Source organism: Oryctolagus cuniculus, chromosome 2, assembly GCF_964237555.1.
Source record: "Oryctolagus cuniculus chromosome 2, mOryCun1.1, whole genome shotgun sequence".
Classification (NCBI taxonomy): Eukaryota; Metazoa; Chordata; class Mammalia; order Lagomorpha; family Leporidae; genus Oryctolagus; species Oryctolagus cuniculus.
This window is the reverse complement of record NC_091433.1, coordinates 83,011,650-83,035,160: the sequence shown is the minus strand read 5'-3', so window position 1 is coordinate 83,035,160 and position 23,511 is coordinate 83,011,650. Positions and strand designations below refer to the sequence as shown.

The 23,511-nt window shown below is 40.1% G+C and overlaps 1 long non-coding RNA gene across 8 annotated transcripts in view; it reads left to right on the top strand.

Annotated features, from left to right (window-relative positions):
- LOC127490274 (uncharacterized) overlaps positions 1 to 23,511 on the top strand; it is a 137,850-nt gene that overhangs the window by 98,655 nt on the left and 15,684 nt on the right. Inside the window, exon 9 of one of the 8 annotated variants that reach the window (XR_007918149.2) lies at positions 12,759 to 12,797. The exons of the other annotated variants lie outside the window; for them this stretch is intronic. This is a non-coding gene — a long non-coding RNA (uncharacterized lncRNA). The remainder of the gene's footprint in view (positions 1 to 12,758; positions 12,798 to 23,511) is intronic. 8 annotated transcript variants of the gene reach the window in all.

The following is a 23,511-nucleotide window of genomic DNA, read 5'->3' as shown; positions in this document are numbered from 1 at the left end:
TGGCTTCCCCGCCATAACGTCCCTCCCACCCGCAACCCTCCCTTTTCCCACTTCCTCTCCCCTTCCATTCACATCAAGATTCATTTTCGATTCTCTTTATATACAGAAGATCAGTTTAGCATTATTAGTGTGTGTTTTCAAGGAAGTGATCCATTTTTTCCGACTTGTCAAATTCATCTGTATAAAACTCTTCATTCATATTTACTATTATTTGTCATTTTGACATCTGCAGTTGTAATAACAATGTCCCCATTTAATTTCTGGTATAAGTAAGTTCTTTCCTTTTTCTTTGAAAGTCTTGATTCAGATTTGTTAATTTTATTGATCTTTTCCAAAGATCCAGATCTTTGTTTCATTCTCTGTTGTTTTCCAATTTTCCATTTCATTGATTTCTGCTCTTTCTTCTTATTTCTTGCTTTTGGTGTATTTTTCTTTCTTGGTTCTTGAGAAGGGAGATTAGATTATTAATTTGAGACTTCCTTTTCAGTTCCTATATGTACTGCTGTAAATTTCCTTGTCAGTTATGCTTTAGATGTGTCCCACAAATTTTTGTATATTGTGTTTTCATCTTCATTCAGTTCAATATGATTTTAAAATTCCCTGTGAGATTTACTCTTTCACCGTGAGTTATATAAATTCCTGTTCTGTTTTCAAGAGTTAGAAGATGTTCGGTTATCATTCTGCTACTGACTTTTAGTTTACTTGCGGGAAGTTTTCAGCCATTATTTTTTCAACCATTTTTTTTTATCTCTTCCCCTTTCCCTGCTCTTTCCAGGACTCTAATGACATCGGTCATTGATATGTGACAGGCACTGCTCACATTTCTCCCCATTCGATGTCACGCTGTTGTTTAAACTGAGTAACTCCTATGGTTCTATGCTAATTATTTTCTCTCTTCTGTTCCACTGTTGAACCCATCCACTGATCATTGCATTTCAGTTATTATATTTTTCAGCTCTAAAATTTCTATTGATTTCTTCTTTGTAGCTAATATTTCCCAAGATCTTTTACTTCTTTCATTTGTTTCAAATATTTTGGTAATCATTTGTGGTAGAATTTTTATCTGCCAGATAATTCCAACATTCTTGTCATCCTGGTGTTGGCATCTCTCTCTTTTTTTAAATTTTTTTTATTTGACAGAGTTATAGACAGTGAGAGAGAGAAAGGTCTTCCTTCCATTGGTTCACTCCCCAAATGGCCACAACGCCTGGTGCTGCGCCTATCCGAAGCCAGGAGCCGGGTGCTTCCTCCTGGTCTCCCATGTGGTTGCAGGGCCCAAGCACTTGGGCCATCCTCCACTGCCCTCCTGGGCCATAGCAGAGAGCTGGACTGAAAGAGGAGCAACCAGGACAGAATCCAGCGCCCATATGGGATGCCGGTGCTGCAGGCGGAGAATTAACCAAGTGAGCCACAGTGCCGGCCCTGTTGGCATCTCTTGATTATTTTTTGTCATTCAGTTTGAGATCTTTCTCATACATTGCACCACAAATAATTTTAATTGTACCCTGGAATTCTGTATTCTGGAACGTAGTCCTTATTTTAACACTCTGCTTCAGATGGTCTTTCGGCCTTTTCTGACACTGCTCAGCAGAGGGAGGTGAGGCATCACTTTGTTACTGCCCGATGATTTTAGAAGTTCAGCTTTCCCACTTAGCCTGATTTGCTAAGGAGGAAGGCTCCTCATTACTGCTTGGCATGGCTCAAATCTTATTCCTCACATGTTCTCCAGTGGCACCAGAGTGAGAGAGGTCTCATTACTGAAGAGCAATACTGATTCTGCACAAGGCTTCTTCTGACACCAACTAGTAAGGAAGAAGAATCCCATTAGTGCCAGGTATGTGTTGAAGTTGGATCTCCCCATGAAACCCCCACTAACACTGCCTGGGACCTCTTTACTTCTCTGTGGGAATTCAACTGTAGCTCTCTTCTTAGCCTCATCTGACATTACCCCTGCAGGGCTGCTGGAGTACCTTTGTTGCAATCTCTTCAAAAGCAGTGCAGTGTGACCCAAAGAAAGCCACATCTAGTCTTCCAGCCTGGAGGGCTCCTTCTTGCTGTCCGTGCATTCCCCTGAGCAGTTCCCTAACACCACTGACACTGGATGCTTTCCATTGTGCTTATTCTGAACAAATAAAGATAATAACTTCTGTAATTGTTCTGTATTCTGACACTTTATTAATGTTTTTGATCAATTCCAAGAGCTTCTAAATTGTTTTTTTTTTTCCATTTTCCAGGAAGACAATTATTTCGTAAGCAAACAGTAATTCCAGTCATTAAATCTATTATTTCAATTATAGGATTTATTGCACTGCCTAGAACTTCTTAAGACAGATGACTGTCTCAAATCTTTTTGTTTTGATTTCCTATATAGGTCATTTATTCATTTTCTCTTTTCCATATCAGCAACTTCTGTCTCATACTCATCATCTCTTCTCTTTTGGCTCTGTATTCGGAAAAGCATCCCTTTATTTATGGATTTGTTTACTTTTACTAACTTCACTGATACATTTTTCTGGACAAACACCTCAAGAATATATAAGGTATTTTATCAGTCAACTTTTCCTTGCTTTAACTAAAGTAGCTGAGAGGAGCAAGTTAGGAGGGAGGAAGTTGTACCTCAGCTTCCACTGTCGGAGACACACACGGCAAGACCGGGTGGCCCAGTGGGTGAGGCTGATCACAAGGCAAGCCAGGAAGAAGAAAGCTGCAGGGAGCACACTTAGCTTACATATCCAACCCTGTCACAAGTCGCATCTTCTGAGGACTAGCCCCCAGTGACCTACAGACCTCCGCGTAGGCCCACTCCCAGCTACCACGGTTAGATAAAGTCTGCAGCCTTAACTCATTAACATTAACCCACTGATCATTAACATAAAACTTTGGGGTTTAAATGTCTTCCTGAGTTTGGGGAGCCAAATCCTGTTCAGCCCATAACTGACACTGATGTTCTCTTTTTAGAGAATGGAGATTATCAGAGGAGATCGAACCAAGCACTTTCTTACCTGCATTTGTTTTGTGCATAGATAAAGAAAACCCTAGGATCTTTATCCAATTCTTTTGGGGCTACAATTAATAAAATTCTTATTTTTATTCTTTCTTCTATGAAACTGCTTTTTAATGTATCTTTATGGTCTTTCAAAAGAAACTTAAAGATTGCATGTTTGGTATGAGTGGTTGCTACCATTTAATTTAATTTTTTAAAATTTTTATTAATATAAGGAGAACAGATTCACGTATTTCATAGGCTCAATTTTAAGAAGATAGCCATAGTTCTCTCCCTCCCCCTTTCTCTCCCTTAGTCCCCCTCCTTACTTTCTTTCTCTTTCTTCTTTAAGTTTTGTAAGAGCATAATTTCAGTCCACTCTATAATCACACCCTTAATGCACCACTAACCATAATTTTCAACATGTAAAACGCAGAAAGACCACAGTTCCACAAGAGTATAACCAAGGGCTAAAAACAACACTCAAATCACAAAATGTCCATGTCATTCCTACACATTTTTGAAAATTCTATATTAACTACTACGTGTCAGAGAAAATATATGGTATTTTAATACAGACAATGTTGTACCAAATGCTGATGACCCTATCTAATAACTTTGACTCATCATGTGAAATTTAGTATGTAGCTCCCTAGACTCAGTTTCATCACTTAAAATAAAGTGGGGGACCAGTGCTGTAGTGTAGTGGATAAACCTGCCGCCTGCAGTGCTGGCATCCTCTATGGGTGCTGGTTGAGTCCTGGCTGCTCCACTTCAGATCCAGCTCTCTGCTATGGTCTGGGAAAGCAGTAGAAGATGGCCCAAGTCCTTGGGCCCTTGTACCCATGTGGGAGACTCAGAAGAAGCTCCTGGCTCCTGGCCTTGGATTGGTGCAGCTCCGGCCACTGCGGCCATCTGGGGAGTGAACCAGCAGATACAAGACCTCTCTCTCTCTCTCTCTCTCTCTCTCTCTCTCTCTCTCTGCCTCTGATTCTCTGTTAACTCTGCCTTTCAAATAAACAAATAAATATTTATAAAATAAAATACAGTAGGATGATTGAGCTAAAATTACTTATAAGGTTTCCTTTGGTACTATTATTTTGATTATATTTTGTAATTCTTAGGATGTCTAAGTTGTAAGGAAGATATAATAAAATTTAACTGCTGAAGGTTAGTTTTTAAATATATGAAACTCAAACCCAGGCTACCCATTGACTACCAAAAGTTCCACTCAAAACTAAATGTCTGGGTATGGTGCAACAATTCTGACATCACTATACATATAAACTAGAATTGAACAATTATATAAAGATAGAGGGTTGAAAGGTCTAGGTTTATCACAATAGGGGTGGAAGTTTATAGAGAAGCAAAGAAAGGAGAACAGACTCACCATGTGGAGATAGATTAGGATTGAAAACATCAAAATAAACTCATGCTTAGCGTCTCAGAGATACTGGTGGCTGCATATGGAAGAATAGAAATGTGCAAATGCATCCCAAAAATCTTAGGGAAAAATGTAATGGAAAATGTTTATTTTGGTACAATAACATTTTGAAATCCATGCATAGTTTCCCCATAATATGCATTCTTCATTAACTCTTTGAAGTACCTTTATCTATACACAGTTTATATACACACATACGTTTTCTCGCTCTGTAAAATGGGATGACCTAGAAATAACAACTCTAGAAAAGTGCACATTTCTGGAGCCCAGATTTGATTTCAAATACCGTTATTCAATAAGCCCTGTCATGGCTCCTTGGAAAAATGGCTGATTCTAAGACTAGGGCAGAAAATATCTACAATGAACCTGGACCATCATTAGGACCAAAAAGTACGGAAGTAAGTAAACACAAAACAAGGAATTCCTCAAGGATAGAGACTGATCAAAAGGACAACACAGCCAACTGTAAAAGTTCACACAGTCAAAGCTACAATAATTTGAGCAATAAAATAAACTATTATTGGGTTATAATCCAACTATGAAGTAAGTATCCATGAGTGCATATTGATATAGATGAGTTATTGAATAAATTAACAATAGGAGGAGACAGACAGGTCTCCCATGTAAAACAAATCCAAATATCCTACATAGGTGTTCTACCCTCAAGTGAGTATATATGAATTTCCTCTTCCTTAAGTAAGAGCTGTGGGTAGTGATTTACTTTCAAGAAATACAGTAGAAAATGCAGAAAAGAGAGTAACTGTAGAGAGGAGAAATATGGCAAACACTATCTTAGCTACATAACCAAGGTCAATGCTCATTAGTTGATAAGTCATGCTGCTAAAAGGTACATTTGATATGATGTGATGAGAAGAGTATGTCTATGTCTTCTAAAAGCATACAGTCTCTGTCTAATTACAAGAAAAAATAAGACAAATCCAAATCAATGAAAATTCCACAAAGTAGCTGGTTATTAGTCTTCAAAACTTTCAAAATCAAGAAAAAGAAAAGTGTGGGAAACTACCACTGCCAAGCGCCATCTAAGGTGATAGAGGCAAGGTGAAAGAATGTGATGTGGTGTTGTGGATGGGATCCTGGAGCAGAAACAAGAACCTTCAGTAGAAACTAAGAAGATAGGCTGGCGCTGCGGCTCAATAGGCTAATCCTCCACCTGCGGCGCCGGTACTCCAGGTTCTAGTCCAGGTTGGGGCGCCAGATTCTGTCCCGGTCGCTGCTCTTCCTGTCCAGCTCTCTGCTGTGGCCCAGGAGTGCAGTGGAGGATGGCCAAGGACTTGGGCCCTGCACCCTCATGGAAGACCAGGAGAAACACCTGGCTCCTGGCTTTGGATCAGTGTGGTGCGCCGGCCGCAGCAGCCACTGGGGAGTGAACCAACGGACAAAGGAAGACCTTTCTCTCTGTCTCTCTCTCTCACTGTCCACTCTGCCAGTCAAAAAAAAAAAACAAAAAAAAAAAAAAACAAAAAAACTAAGAAGACATGAATAAAAGGTGGACTTTAGTTAATAATAATGTTCTCATACTAGTTCATTAATTGTGATTAATGTGCCACACCATGTAAGATGTCAATAACAGAGAAAACTGACCATGGTATCTATGGGAACTCTGTGGATTATCTTTACAGATAATCTGTGAATTTAAATATGCTCCAAAATAAAAATATTTGCATGATAAATAAGTAGATGGAAGGAAAAATAAAGCGTAGGAAACAGGTCTCAAGAAATTTTTGTAGAGGCAAGCATTTAAGATGCCACTTGGCGGGGGGCCAGCACTGTGGTGTAGCAGGTAAAGCCGCCACCTGCAATGCCAGCATCCCATATGGATACCGGTTCAAGACCTGGCTGCTCCACTTCCAATCCAGCTCTCTGCTATGGCCTGGGAAAGCAGTGGAAGATGGCCCAGGTGCTTGGGTCCCTGCACCCATGTGGGAGACCCAGAGGAAGCTCCTGGTTCCTGGCTTTGGATAGGCACAGCTCCGGCCATTGAGGCCATCTGGGGAGTGAATCAGCAGATGGAAGACCTCTCTCTCTCTGCCTCTACTTCTCTCTCTGTGTAACTCTGACTTTCAAGTATATAAATAAATTCTTTTAAAAAAAAAAAGATGTCACTTGGGACACCTGCATCCCATATCTGAGGGCCTGAGTTCAAATCCCAGTTCCACTTCCAATTCAAGTTTCCTGGTAATGTACACTCTGGGAGATTGTAGGTGATGGCTCAAGTAGTTGTTGGATTCCTGCTACCCACATGAGAGAACTGGATGGAATACCTGGCTCCTGGCTTTGGCTTTGTCCAGCCCAACTTGTGGGTATTTGGGGAGTGAGTTAGTGAGTAAAAGATCACTCTCTAAGTCTCTGTACCTTTCAAATAATAAATAATGATGTTTCAATTTAAAAAATAATAAATAATTGATGTTTCAATTTAAAAAATACTTGCATAATGAAGGAAATTTTATGGAAAATAATATGTATGGTTAATTTTAAAAATATAGAATCATACATTCTTTTCATTTCCATTGAAAGATAAATGCCACTAGAAGACAAAATGTTGGACACTGTGTATCGCAGTCAGCATGTAGCCAAACAGCACTTGATTTAAGTAAATAGCTTATAATCACAATAATCAGGCCAGGGCTAGTGAGCCAAGCAATTAGAACTATTTTTCCAATAAAATAATTGCTCTAATCCATCCCAGGGAAATATTAGAGTAAGGGTGGTTAGAGTTGTATATAGATCCATTGAAATTATTAATTAGTTTTACACAGCCATGACCAAAAAGCACAGAAATAACTGACTCATATTATGAAATCAACACAGAGGATATGAACAATTTCGTATGATTGTGTTGGCTTGATTACTAAAAGATATATTCTGAATTCCCTCTTGACATGGAATCATCATAAAACAATGCATTTGTCATGTAATTGTTAATTGATTTTCATAATGTAGAGAAATGATACAACTTTTTACTTTTGCAAATATTTCCCAATAACCTGATGCTGTTTTGCTTTTTTAAAAAAAAATTTCAAGACATTTTAAATGCTTAATGATAGTTTTTTGTCCACTGAAATAAGTTATTTTTCTTCATTTATAAAATATATTTGTTATCAAAATCAAATATGTAGAGGTAAAGAAAAAGAAAAAAATTAATTTGAATTTTAAAGAACAAATTAATTAATTAATCAATTTGAAAGGCAGAGTTACAGAGACAGAGGAAGAGGTAAAAAGTAATCTCCCATCTCTGGTTCACTTTCGAAATGACTCCAATAGCCAGTTCTGAGACAAGCCATAGCCAGGAGCTAAGAGCTCCATGTGAGTCTCCTACGTGAGTAGCAGGTACTCAAATACTTGAGCTTCCCACGTGCCTTAGAAGGGAGCTAGACTGGAAGCTGAGTAGCTGGGACTGTATCACTCTGATATTGGATGTGGTGTTACAAGAGACAACTTAACCCTCTGTACCACAATGCAGGCCCCATCATGTTCACTTTGAAAAAGGTCCAAATTTTGTGTATGGTAAGAGTATCAAGTTTATTCGTCACAGGGAGGGCACGAGGGAGGGAAGGAGAGATAAGAAGAGAGAAGAACCGAGGGAAAGAAAGAAGCAGAGAAAGAGGGAAGGAGAAAAGGAGAGATGGAGGTAGGGAGGAACAGGGCCAAACTGAGTTGGGTATATACCGCAAAAACACTGCCATGTAAGAAACAGAAAAATAAGGCTTGATTTGCAATAAAAGCCAGTTTTAAATCAGGGCAAGAGCCAATTAGCACCCAAGTAGAAGCAAAAGAGAATGCTAGGTTTTATGAGTTGTTTAGGAGGTTGCTCAGACCTTTTGAGTTTTGTGACTTTTTTGTTTTTGTTTTGTGGAGGAAGGGACAGCAATACTTGAGAAACTGAAAAGGACCACTGGGAGCGAAGGAGGCTTGTTGCAAGCTACAGTTACAACACTGCCTAATTAGATCTTCTAATCCAGCCAGAGCAGTTCGTAAATCTGGAGACTGGTCCTGGGCTCCACACTGCACTTCAAGGATTAGAAAGACATCAGAGCCACAGCCTTGGAATTGGTCTGTATCTTGTCTGGACGAGAACTGGAAAGTCATTTGGGATCTTGCCAAACACTGGATGTGGAATACAAAAGAAAGTAAAGTCCAGGGAGAGAGAGAGAGAGAGAGAGAGAGAGAGAGAGTCATTTTGCCCAAGGAAGACAGACAAATGAAAGGAGAAGTAGGAAGAGTCAGGCTAGAACCTACTAACTTGTACACCTTGAACAATTTGTTTCTCATCACATCCTTGAAGACACTGCTTGGACAATTTACCATAGTTGTGTTGAAAGAAAACAAAAGGAGGACAGGTTGTACAGGGGGGGCTTGGAAGAAATTAAGGAAATATGGACTTTAATATACTTTCCTGTCATTAAATCCTAGAGTTTGGTTGGGATGAAGGAAAACAAATTGTGAGCTGGGATAAATGAAAGGAAGTGAATTAAAGGGTCGATTGCTATTGGGCGCTGGTGTATTTTAGCCAAATCATAGACCTGTATTACCAAATGGCACTCCTCTACCAGAATCTGCTTATTGCTCTATTATTTATATTTGAACACATTGAGAACTGTTTTTGTAGTATGCTAAAGGGTTTTTGCCATCTTTGATGAGCACAATCTAATTAGTTTCTCTTAAAAATCGAAGGGAAAAACCGTAAGATCCGAATAACTAACTTCTATTGACAGCGAGTATCAGTATTGATGATCTAAATGCATCTTGAAAGTGTGAAAGAGTATTCTGAAAAGGTTTATCGCTCTCAAACTTTGAGTCAAACAAAAATCTGAGTTCTGCCATTAGGAGACTACTTTTTTCATGGTGATTTTTGAAAAAAGATTTATTAATTTATTAGAAAGGCAGAGTTATATAAAGAGAGACAGCATGAGAGAGAGAATCTTCCCTCCACTGGTTCACTCCCCAAATGGCTGGGACAGGCTGAAGCCAGGAGCCAAGAACTTTATCCTGGTCTCCCACATGGAGGACAGTGGCCCAAATACATGGGACATCTACTCCTGCTTTTCCAGGCTCATTCGCAGAGAACTGGATTGGGAGTGGAGCAGCTGAGACCTGAGCTGGCATTCGTATGGGATGCTGGGTTGCAGAGCAGCAGCTTAATCCATTGTGTCACAATGCAGGCCCCTCTCATGGTGATTTTAAACTGAAAAGGTAGGAAGGTCGCTGTGCTCTTCAGTATCACTTGGCTCCAAATAGTATCTGGGCATGAAGTAGGAGAAAGTCACTAGATGTGAGCTGAAATTAAGTTATTATTTTCTGGACTCTTATGGGCTTACTGGGTCCTACATGCTATCCATCCATCCAGACACCAACACAATTTTCAATAACATCAGAGGAAACCAGGAAAGGCATTTGGCCCAGGATTGCAACAAATCCAACCTGAGGTTTTAAACTATACTGATTCCCTGTGTTTTGCAATTGATTGTTTCCAACACAATTTTCATTGTCCCTGGTTCCAACAGCAAAGTGAAGGGAGAATTGAATTAGGAAGGAGAAACATTTTGTTGGAAAAAATGACATGACTCTGTGGGAACATTTCTGAAGGGCTCCCAAAGAGTTGGAATCCAAAGGTGCTATTCCCATGATCCGTCAGGTTACCTGGAAACAGATGTTCCATGTAGCCATAGGAGTGGTTGAAAATGAGTGGGGGCGGGGGGAATGAAGAAACACTAACACCTCCCCTCTCCTTCAGTCTCATTTTTCCCCTAAAACAAAAGCTCAATTTGCTATTTGGCTCGAGGAGCAAGAGAGGACAGAGGAAGTCACAGTGCATTTCCATTTCTTGTCCAGTTTCCAGTCCCATGTCAGTAGAACTGAACCTTGGATGGCCTAGCAGCATCCCTACGGAGGTCTGCTTGGCAGAGAGAGGGAAGGGGCCAATGTTGGAGGACAGTAATCTGTAGCTCTCGGTCCACAAACTGTCCATCCCCTCTGACTTCTGACAGCCCTGAAATGGGGACTGCGCTGTAAAGAAAACTCCACTTTCCAGCAAAGAGATAAGGATTCTACGTAGAAGGGCACCAGAAAGTGCCTCCTTGGTCAATAGCCAGGCGGGCTACAGGAATTTATCTGCAACAAAGCAAATGAAAGCTGCCCTGTGACTCAGACAGTGGGTAGTCCAAGTCCATGAACACAGCAGCTTCTCCATGACTGAAAATGCTGCAACTCATGGATTACTGGTGCAGTTTTATGGAAATATCCTTTAGTGATAACAGGGTTTATGAGCCATGACCACTGAAACATGAGAGCATTGTCTCTACTAGATTTTGGATTGCATTACAATGCAAAATAATTTCATTGCCAAAACTCATCAACTTTTAGACGAAGGGGTTCTGAATCACAAGGTACTGAAGAGAACTGCCTGTGGTATAGTCAGTTATTTTTAAGAATAGCCAAGCAGGGAATTCATATTTCCTCCTAGCTGTACTAGGCTTAATCATTCACCTTCAGTAGATGCAATGATTGCACTGGAGTGCATACAAGTTGGCATCAAGTCCAGAAAAGTTTTGAACAGATTGTCCCCCAGCCATCTATGTTCTCAAGGAAGAATTCAACTAAGTGTCTCCTGCTAACCAAAAATGTATGTAAGGGGAACAAATCCTGCAAAATTCCAGATAAATCTCTGGATATACCTAGGGCTGTCACCACAATCCAAATAGCCTCATCATAAGGCTTCACTTATCAGAAAAGCCCTGGAAGTCTTATGTGGTATAACATCTAGGAAAACCCACCGTTTCTGGGTAATTCTGAGGCTTTCAAAGAACTTCTACAGTGATATGGAAACTCTGCTGTTGCCTGAGTTCCTACAGAATGTCTTGGAATTCTGAGGCTTTTTAAAAATTAGCACAGGGCAAAGAGAAAAGCATAGAATGCAGTTTCTAAGAGGATCAGAATTATAGGAAAGCTATAAAGAATTTTGAAAAACAATTACTTAAATGTCAGTTCAATAGAAATACTTGGAAGGAAAGTTGCATGGAGTACAGTCCACATGGACCTTAGGTGGGGAATAGGAAAGGCTACATAAATACACATGAATGAGACCGCAGCTCAGTACCTACGTGCAGGTACTGAAATCAGACAGATCTGGATCTGGATCCCAGCTCTGTCATCCACTGGGTATGTAGCTTTAGGAATTTTACTTAAGGCTCTTTAGCTCAATTTCTTGGTTTATTAAGGAGAATTATAAGCCAATCTCATCGAGTGTCATGAGGTTTTTCAATGATATGACGTATGTATGCAACTTGGTACAAGCATTGAGGCCGAGGAAGTACTCTACAAAATATTAGTGAAAATCTTTTTGAAATGAATTTTTCAAGAAAAAAATAACAGAGGAGACAATTTACTTGGTGAAGAGCAGTAAGAAAGTAAGGTATAAGAAATAGTTTGGAAAAATTTCAAAATATATGCTGGCTAACTGAGTGTACTTCAAAAATTCACAGAGGGACCAGCATTGTGGCATAACGGGTTAAGATGCCGATGATGCCAGCATCCCATATAGGCGCTGGTTCACTCCCAGCTGCTCCACTTCCCATACAGCTCCCTGCTAATATGCCTGGGAAAACAGCAGAAGATTACCCAAGTGCTTGGGCCCCTGCACCCATGTGGGAGACCTGGAAGAAGTTCCTGGCTCCTGGCTTTAGCCAGGCCCAGCCTCAGCCACTGCAGCCATTAGGAAAGTGAACCAGCAGATGGAAGATCTCTCTTTCTCTCTCTCCCCCTCTCTTCTCTCTCTCTCAACTCTGCTTTTCAAACAAATAAGTAAAATCTTTTTTTAAAAAAGTTCATGGAAAATGAGATATTTATTTTTATGCTGATAAAGTTTCAAATGCACACACAGAAGGGTCTTCAAAACAAAAGCTGATGGAAATGCATATTATGAAAAATCTATGCATAGATTTGAAACTTTTTGCACCAAAATCAATTCCATTTTTTGTGAATTGTTTGAATAAGTCTAGTATTATTTGGGGAAAAAAATCAATACACATAGTCTGACTGTGAGAGAAATTATTGCTATTGTGATTTCCATAGAAAATCCAGTAAAGATCATCACTGCATAAGAGTGTAAATTATATTTACAAAGAGAAAATTCTTTTGCTGAAAGCGATATGAAATTAACATCTTTCCTTAGGTTGTAGTTTTGAGCTACAGCCAATTCTAAGTTACTAAGAATTTGGCAAATTAACTTGGCTCTGTTTCTTCTCTTTACATTTCTTGAAGCACAGATTTGGATCATTTGACTACTTGTTAACATTCTACCAAATATATTTACAGGAGAAAGAGGCCGAAGGTCAAATGATTTTGACTTGTTTGGTGAGTATAATGGCTACCCAGGGAAAGTGACGATTTACAGCAACTTCTCCATCACAAAATACACAATAACAGCAGGAAATTTAGCTCCTAGATTCTGTTGATGTCTTTACACACTAGGCCTGCAATTTTTTCTGCCTCAAGTGCATCTACCCTTTTACGAGATGAAGTTTTAGGGGATTATAAAGTATGAGCATCGTGTTGTCTACAGGGGACACAGAGAAATGAGCAGTAGTGGAAAAGGAATAAACAAATGTGGTACCAGGTTTTTAAAAGCAAATAAAAAATTTTAACTGTAAAATAGACAAAAGAGGAGCTGCGTAGATTGAGTAAGAAAAGCCTTCCCTGAGGAGGTGACATAATAGCAGAGATGTAAATGACAAGGAAAAGCCAACCACCCCAAGACTGGAAGGAATTATACTCGAGGCTCAAAGTACCAATATCCTGGACAGGAACCAGCCTTGAGGGCTTGAAAGACAAGAAAGAAATGTGTCTAGAACATAATGGAAATAAGTAGGTCAAAGAAAAATTATTTCCTAGTTAACACTATGTAATAGTTTATATTGTTAAGCAGTGTGTTATTATATTGATTGCAATTTCATAATGTAGGAAATTTACCATAGTTTCTTACTATTCCTTCCCACTCTTGTGCTATGATTGTCATATACTTTCCTACCACACCTTTATGCGCACCACAATATTTTTTCTTTTTCATTTTTTTAATATTTATTTATTTACTTGAGAGGTAGGGTTACAGAGAGAGAGAGGTCTTCCATCCTCTGGTTGACTCCCCAAATGGCCACAACTGTGGGAGTTTTGCCAATCCAAAGCCAGGAGCCAGGAGTTTCTTCTGGGCATGCAGATGCAGAGGCCAAAGCACTTGGGCCATCTTTTGCTGCCTTCCCGGGCCATAGCAGAGAGCTGGATCGGAAGAGGAGCAGCCGGAACTAGAACTGGTGCCCATACGGGATGCCAACGCTGCAGGCAGAGGCTTAATCCTCTATGCAATAGCGCCCGCTCCAATATTTTTTCTTTAAAAATCAATTGTGCTTAAAATAATTAAGAAAAACTCATGAAAAGAAAAAGGAAATGCCTAATGTAATCACCCAAATATTTATCACTTCTGAATTCTCCAGTTTTTTTTATGGCTCCAAGTTTCTAAATGATATGATTTTTCTTCACATTGAAGAACTGTACCATGCATGGCATTGCAATCTTCTATTTAAAAGCTATTAGTAAACCAGGAATGAATGGGAATATTCTCAAACAGATGAAGGATATTTAAAAAATGAGATCGGTAAATATCATACCTACTAGTAAAAGTCTGAATGCTTTGTGAGGTTGGGTGTAAGGAATGATGTTAGTTCTTACCACTTCTACTAGTTTTAACTAGTACTAGTACTAGTGTACTAGTTCTAACAAGCTCAGTAAAGCAAGAAAAACATGTTACATACATACATAAATGATTTTTTGACTAAAAGAGAAAAACAAAAAATGCAGAAATCACTAAAAAATCTCAATAAAATATATGAGAATTAAAAAATGAGTTTAGCAACTTGGAAGATAAAATAGGCATATACAAACCAACAGTGCTGGCTGGCGCCACGGCTCACTAGGCTAATCCTCCGCCTGCAGCACTGGCACGCCGGGTTCTAGTCCCGGTTGGGGCACCAGATTCTGTCCTGGTTGCTCCTCTTCAAGTCCAGCTCTCTGCTGTGGCCTGGGAAGGCAGTCAAGGATGGGCCAAGTGCTTGGGCCCTGCACCCGCATGGGAGACCAGGAGGAGGCACCTGGCTCCTGGCTTCAGATCAGCGCAGCACACCAGCCACAGTGGCCATTGGGGGGGTGAATCAATGGAAGGAAGACCTTTCTCTCTGTCTCTCTTTCACTGTCTAACTCTGCCTATAAAAAAAAATTAAAATAAAAAAAAACAGTGATTTTTTTAATTGAAATTCAAAAGCCATATTATTTACATTATATTTTACATTATAAATACACAATACTGACATGTAAATACAAGTATTTACATTATAAATACACAATACTGACATGAGAGTTTGGCCTACTGGTTAAGATGTCAGCTAGGATGACCACATCCCTAACCAGAGTGCCTGAGTTTCAGTCCCAACTCTACATCCAATTCCAGCCTTCTGAAAATGCAACACCCTGGGTGGTAGCAGGTGATGGTTCAAGTAGTTTGCCTCCTTCACCACATGAGAGATCTGGATTAGGTGGCTGGATCCTGGCTTTGGCCTGGTCCAGCTCTGCCTGTGGCAGGCATTTGGAGACTAAACCAGCAATCTGAGTAATCTCTTTCTTTGTCTCTCTGCCTTTCAAGTAAATAAAAAATTTAAAAACATGAAATTCTTATGGATAAATCTAACACAACACTGCAAGATTTGTATGCTAAGAGGTGCAAAACATGAGAGAATTTAATGCTTCAGTACACAGAGAATGTGAAAGTCAGTGGTCATGGATCACAAAGTACAATCATCTTAAGATGGTGTCCCCAGGTGCATCATAGATTGACTTAATCCCAATCAAATCCCAAGTGTCTTTTCTAGAAATTGACAAGCTGATTCTATAGTTTCCTTGAACATTCACAAAATCAAAGGTACAAAAAAATTATAAGAAAAAGAACACAGCAGATACACAACTTATATCTTGCAAGTTGCTGAACTCATTCCCACTTTGGGAAGATGGAATAGATATACTTTTCCCTATTTCTTTCATTAAGTACAACTTAAAAGCTCTGAATATTCCATATAAAACAAACTCTGAAAGGTAGATTGAAGGAAGATAAACTAGAGAATTTGGGACATGAGAATTTTTTTGATTGACATATTTCATACTTGAGACAAAGAAATTAGCAACTTAAAAATGTCACAGCCAACAGGAAAGAAAACAGTAATAAAAGCCAAAGGACCAGAAAAAGGTGAAGCCTAGTAAGATAGACACTTTTAGAAAGGAATCTCTCTCTTACAGCTACATACCACACACACACACACACACACACACAAACAACCTTTATGTCTCCATCATTCCAGGTCAGACTGTGTGGGAAGCCAGCTTCTACCTCTGTGAGGCATAACAAGGTGTATCAACAGCCCTGTGAGGGTGGTCCAAGAAAAGACCATCTTGGGTGCTGGGACTTTCATCTCTTATTGGTAGCTGGTAACAAAGCTGCCTCCCATAGTGTAAGCAGTGATTATGCAAGGGGAACTGGACTTCCACCTACCCCCACAAGTGCCCCTTCCTATTCGGTTGGTATTAGAGAAGGCACTGGAAAGAGGGTGACTCTCACCTTTGATCAGCAAAGAGGCTACCTTTGCCCTAGTATCACTGGAGACCACATGAGAAGCCAGAACTTCCACTCCAGCCCAGCTGCCATGTGCAAACCCATCATCATGGATGTCAGCAGAGGTTGAGTGGGGAACCTGGATTTCTACCAGCAACTCTGAGTAAAAAATAGTGCTTCTTCACCTTTCTCTGCCAGAAAAGTGTCAGAGAAAGCCAGCTAAAACAGAAGGTTTAAATAAGAAGCACAATATCATTATATAATATGAAAATCTTCAAGTTCCCATGGAAAATCATTAAAAATTAAAAGCTGTAAAGCCATTAAATTAGAATTATCTGACACAGCTTTTAAAGTATCCATGATAAACATTGCTTCAATGAGCAATTATGAATATGCTGGAGACAGATGAATAAACAGAAAGCCTCATAAAAGATGTAGAGAATATAAAAAAGAAATAAATGAAAATTTTATAATTCTAAAACACAATAACTGAAATAAAAATAACTGTGGATGGGCTCAATAATACCTAGGATGGAACAGAGAAAGAAATCAGTGCATTGTAACATAGAACAATAGACATTACAATATGAGCAATGGAAAATAAACTACAACAAAAGAGGCAATATTCATGTCATCAGAGTTCCAGAAGGAAATTTCCCTTCTGGGCAAAGCAAAAAAAAAAAAAAAAAAATTCAAAGATATAATGGCCACAAATTTAACCAAATTTGGCAAGAGATATAAACAGAGACTCAGAAGGCTAAGTACATGCCACAAAGGAAAAAAAAAAAAAAAAAGAACATCCACTAAAAGATGGATCAAAATTAACCTCCTGAAAAATAAAAACAGGGAAAATATTTTGACAGCACCCAGAAAGAAACAACATCTTTTCTACAGCGAGAAATAACTTGAGAGGAAATAGATTCCTCCTTGGAAACCATGGAGTTTGGAAGGATGGAGCACAATATATAATATTAATATATAATATTAATATATTTAATATATAATCATTATATAATATTTAATATATTGCGAGTGCTGAAATAAGGCAATCGTTAACCGAGAACCCCCTACTCAGTGAAAGTATTCCTCCAGAATGAAGAGGGCATCAAGACATTTTCAGATGACAGAAAATAAGTGTCGCTCCCCCTCTTCATGGAGAAATGACACTAAACCCTGCCTAGGCTTCATATCCGAGTCACGGCACCATTATGTCGCTCTCCCTCTTCATGGAGGAACGACACTAAACCCTGCCTAGGCTTCATATCCGAGTCACGGCACCATTATGTCGCTCCCCCTCTTCGTGGAGGAACGACACAGGACCCTGCGCTGTTCTTTCGTCTGCTCGGCCCTCCCCGGGTTTGCTGCTGGTTCTTCCCAGGTTGGCTACTATCCCTTCCACCTCCGTGGAAGGGCGGTTCCCCCTGGCCACTTTACCCACTTCCGCGGGGGAGCGGCACACCGCCGGCCGGCTCTCTCGGGGGCTGCACAGGTGTTCCTTCAGATGTTCCTCTTAGATGTTCCTCGTGCATGTTGTCTCTCTCCTCCTTTATAGTCCTCTTCCACCAATCCCAACTCTGCTACCCACACGCCGAGTACGCTGCTCTCCTCCAATCAGGAGTAAGTCCTACAGTTTATTGGCTGAACTGGAGGCAGCTGTGTAGAAGCTGTTTCTCCCTTCTCAGCGCCATATTGTGGGAGAGCAGATGCATAGAATAAGTCTTAATTCCAGTAACTTAGTCTAGTCCGAGTTGCTCCCCACAATAAGGGGATTGGTTTATATAAGATCTGCCCTAAAAGCATGGAGACAGGAAGCTGCTCAATCAGAAGGGAAACTGCCAAAGGAGTCTTGCACAGCAGTAGGAAAGGACGAGCATAAGAAAACTATGAGTAAATAGCAGACTCCTCTTTTCTAAATTTCGTGTGATTATTTGACCAAAATAATAAAACTATCTGGTGTAGTTATGAAAATACACACAGAGAAATTATTTGAAATAAATTATAAATGATGGAGGATAAAGGACTATGGAGGGAGGCAATGTTCCTGCACACTCTTACACTTAGAATAACAATTACAGAATGGCTGAATAGAGAGGCCCAGCGCTCACCTCTGCCACGGAGAACCAGAACAACAAAGCAAGGGCTGCATCTTCAGGAGACTGACGGAGGGAAAAGTCCGGTAAAGAAGGGATAGCAAGGCTACAGAGCACACAGACTCGGCCAGCACAGGGAGAAGAAAGCACTCCTGCCTCAGCTGCCCACTGAGGGGATTCCGTTTTGCCAAGGAAAACCTGGGGATGGTGGCTTTGGTGCTACAAACACTGGAGTAGCTCTGTCACCCTGGTGGGACCTGGAGAGCTCTGTCTGCTTTAGACTGGCCGCTGTCCGAAAGAAAGGAAGGGGGAAGGAAGGAGGGAAGGAGGAAGAGAATACCATTATCTTCCTAGAACCGTATGTACAAATCACACTGAATCTGTTGACAACGAATCAAAAATTAAAATAAAATTTTAAAAAAATTTAAGAGTCTGGCCATTAAAGCTACTCTGTGCCTACTGAAGAGGAAGAAGTGACTTTCTCACTTCTGTTAACACTGGGCAACTCATTTCACTGCCTATGCTGCCTTGAATTTAATTTCAAGGATAATCTTATTCTTGAATACAAAAGCAACAGTTGGGAAAAAATAAATTGACAGCTATCCATCTAAAATTCCCAAAACAACCTTCCCTTACCCTCTAGTACTTGGACAAGAACCCCACTGCACCCTGCAGCTCTGAGGCTGGCTGTTCTGTAAGTCCCACAGACAACTGTGCTCCTTCAAGGAGCCTACAGAAGGCCCCATCTGCATTCATCTTCTCTATGCCACACCTGCTAGAGTCTAACCTCCATAATAGTTTGCTAGCAACCTGTAGGAGGTGAGTAAGCTGCCTTCCATGTCCTACAGCCCAGATCAGGACGGACTGTTAGAGCCCTATTCCAGAGTCACCCAAGTTCACCTGGAAGTGAGAACATATGGAAAAATTATATAAGGCTGCTGAAAAAAAATCTAAATCCTAAATAACAGAAGGAAATCCTTTATCCACGAATTAGAAGACTCAACATAATAAAGACATTCATTCCCTCCCAATTAGCATACATTGTCAATACAATTCTTGCCAGAGCCGCTGAGCCACGGCTCACTAGGCTAATCCTCTGCCTTGCAGCGCCGGCACACTGGGTTCTAGTACCGGTCGGGGCGGCAGATTCTGTCCCAGTTGCCCCTCTTCCAGGCCAGCTCTCTGCTGTGGCCTGGGAAGGCAGTGGAGGATGGCCCAGGTGCTTGGGCCCTGCACCCCATGGGAGACCAGGAGAAGCACCTGGCTCCTGCCATCGGATCAGCGCGGTGCACCGGCCGCAGCGGCCATTGGAGGGTGAACCAATGGCAAAGGAAGACCTTTCTCTCTGTCTCTCTCTCTCACTGTCCACTCTGCCTGTCAAAAAAAAAAAAATACAATTCTTATGGTAACCCAGCAAGATGTTACAGATAAGAAATGAAGCCCAAATAATCTTTCAAAGATAAATAAAGCAAGAAGAACCTCTTCATAGGATTTCAAACTTATTATATGGCTACATTAATCAAGGCTGTGTGATATTGGTGGAGCAATAGAAGAATAGATCAACAAAACAGATGCAAAGGTAAAAAAGCAATCTAGTGGAAGAAAGCAGGCTTTTCAACAAATGCTCTACAGCAAGTAGACATCTAAATCTCAATCCCAGCTACCATCCAAGTCTTAAAATTGTTACATAAAAATGTAATAACATAAAAATGTTACATAAAAATGAACTCCAAATGAATCAAAACCTTACATTTAAGCAGAAAGCTATACAACTCTTAGGAATATACATTAAAAATCTTCAAGATCCGGGCTGGCATTGTGGTCCACTTGGTTAATCTGCTGCCTGTGATGCCGGCAACCCATATGGAGGCGGGTTCATGTCCCAGTGTTTCGCTTGCATTCCAGCTCCCTGCTAATGTGTCAGGGAAAGCAGTGGAAGATGACCCAGGAGCTTGGGACCCTGTTATCTGTATAGGAGACTGAATGGAGGATCTGGCTCCTGGCTTCAGCCTGATCCAGCCTAGGCAGTTGCAGCCATTTGGGGAGTGATTCAGTGGATGGAAGATCTCTTTCTCTGTCACTCCATCTCTCTGTCACCCTGCCTCTCAAATATATAAAAACATAAATAGATAGATAGATAATTTAGGGGCTGACACTGTGGCATAATAGGTAAAAGCTGCTACCTGCAACGCTGGCTTTCCATATGGATGCAGGTTCACTCCTGATCCAGCTCCCTACTATTGCACCTGGGAAAGCAGTGGAGGATGGTCCAAATACTTGGGCCCTTGTATCCATTTGAGAATGAAGTTCCTGGCACCTAGCTTCTGCCTGGCCCAGCCCTGGCCATTGTGGCCATTCGGGGAATGAACCAAGGGGTGGAGGCTGGCACTGTGGCATAGCAGGCTAAGCATTGGCTTGTGGCACTAGCGTCCCATATGGGCACTAATTCAAGACCAGGATGCCCCACTTCCAATCAAGCTCCGTGCTGATGGCCTAGGAAAGCAATAGAAGATGGCCCAAGTGCTTGGGCTCCTGCACCAGTGTGGGAGACCTGGAAGAAGCTCCTGGCTCCTACCTTTGGATCAGCCCAGCTCCAGTCACTGTGGCCATTTAGGGAGTTAACCAGCAGATGGAAGATATCTGTCTCTCTCTATCCTTTCTCTTTCTTTCAAATAAATAAATAGATCTTTTTTTAAAAAAATCTTTAAAAGTAAATAAGTGAATAAAAATCTTCAAGATCTTGATCAAAGTAAAGAAAAATTCATAAACAAAATTCATGAAGGAAAATTCATGAACTGGACTCCATAAAATTTTTTAAAATATTTATTTATTTGAAATTTAGAGTTACATAGAGAGAAGGGGAGACAGAGAGAGTGAGAGCGAGGTCTTCCATCCGTTGGTTCCCTCCCCAGTTGGCCGCAACAGCAGGAGCTGTGCCGATCCAAAGCCAGGAGCCAGGAACTTCCTCTGGGTCTCCCACGTGGGTGCAGGGGTCCAAACACTTGGGCTATCCTCCACTGCCTTCCCAGGCCACAGCAGAGAGCTGGATCAGAAATGGAGCAGCTGGAACTCGAACTAGCGCCTATATGAGATGCTGGCACTGCAGACAGTGGCTTTAACTGCTATGCCATAGCGCTGGCCCCCCTAAAAGTTTTTAAATGTGCTTTATGAAAAACTTGCTCAAAGAATGAAAAAGCAAAGTATAGAGTGGAGAAAAATATTTTTAACCATATATCTGATAGAGAACCAGTATCTAGAATAAATAAAGAACTCTCAAAACTCAATAATAAATAACAGCCCTGTTAGAAAATGGATAAAAGATACAAGAAGGCATTTAATTGAAAGTGATATATTGATGGCAAATAACACATGGAAAGATGTCTGATGTCATTAGCCAATCAGTATCACTGCATATCCATCAAAATGGCTAACATAAAAAATATTCATGAGAAGGACATTCTGGTAAGGATACAGACAAAATGTTCACTCACATGTTGCTGATGAGAATGTAAATTTATATAGTCACTCTGGAAAAGTGTTTAGCAATTTCTCAAAGAACTAAACATGACCGTAAGACCCAACAAAATTCTACCCCCCACCCCGGCATTTATCCTGGAGCAATGAAAATGTGTGTTTACAAGAACACCTGTACAAGAATGTCTATCACAATTTTGGTCAGAAGTGTAATAAAACTAGGGACAACCTTGCTGTCCCTTGATGGGTGAGCCATTCAAATCACAGTGGTGCATCCATCCTGTGGGACAGTTCTCTGCATTTAAAAGGAGCAAGTTTGTCCCATCACAACTGGAAAAGTCCTTAGAGAATTAAGCTGAACAACAAAAAAGCCAAATGTTCAAAGTCACATGCTGTATGACTCCATTAATATCATGTTCTCCAAATGACGTATTTATAAAAATCGAGAACAGATGAGTAGCTGTCATGAATTCAAAGGGAAGTGGGTATGCTGATAAGAGGGCAACAAGGGGGAGCCTTGATTATGAGAAGTGTTCTTTATCTTCACGGCATTAATGTCACACTGGTTGTGATGTTACACTGTGGCTTTGTAAGACGCTACCATTGGGAAAATATGTTGCATGATACACAGGAGAAAATATGTTGCATGATACATAGGATTTCTTTGCATTGTCTCTTGCCTCTGCATGCAAATATATATGCAATTACATAAAAGCAAAGGTAAAGTTAAAACAACAATTAGAGCAATGGAGTGGAATAATGAAGCTTCAGGAGTCACAGTATCTGATTTCAACATTTTCTATAAAGTAACAGTGATGAAGAATCAAAATACATAGGATCAATTTCTTTCTTGTAGCAAAAACCCCATAACTTTTTCATTTCAATCATTTTTTGTGTACAGTTACATATTACTAACCGTATTCATTGTTGTGAAACAGATCTTCAGAACATTTTCATTCTATAAATCTGAAACTCAATACCCATTATAAATCTTCCCTTTCCTTCTTTCCCCCAGCTCCTAGTCATGATTATAATTTGTTTCCATGAATCTGATTACTTTAGATATCTTATATAAATGGAATTACATATTACTTGTCATTTTCTGACTGGTATATCTTATCATTAGGTACTCAGGTTTGATCCAGCCTGTACCATTAGATGAAATTTTCTGTCTTTTTAAAGCCGAAATCATAGTTCACTACCTGTATATACCACATTTTGTTTACCCATCTTCTGACCAAAATACACATTGCTTCCACTTTTTAACGTTGTAAATATTAGAGGCTACAAATTATTGTGTGCAAATATTACTTCAATACCTGCTCTCAATTCTTTAGGATAAGCACCCAGAAGTGATACTACTGTTACATTTTACAAACCTACCACCAGTACAAAAATGTTCCAGCTTCTCCATCATCATCAATACTTATTATTTTCTGTTTTTTTTTTTTTTCTTTTAACAGACACTACCATCATGGGTATGAATTGATATTTGATTGTGGTTTTTATTTCTATTTCTCTGATGACTACTGATATTAAGTATCTTTTCGTAAGGTTTTCTACCATTTGTAGCCTTCTTTGGAGAAATGTCTATATACAAGTCCTTTGCCTATGTTTTAATTGGGTTGTTGTTATTGAGTTGCTAGAGTTCTTTATATACAGATGGTCCCTAACTTAGGGTGGTATGACATGTTTTCCTAAGTTTACAATGGCGCAAAGTGACATGCACTCAGTAGAAATTACTTCGACTTTTGAATGTTAATCTTTTCCAGGGCTAGCAATAGGTGGTGTGTTACTCTCTGAGGACACAAGGCAATGGTAGTGAATTGCAGCACCCAGTCAGTCATGAGATTAT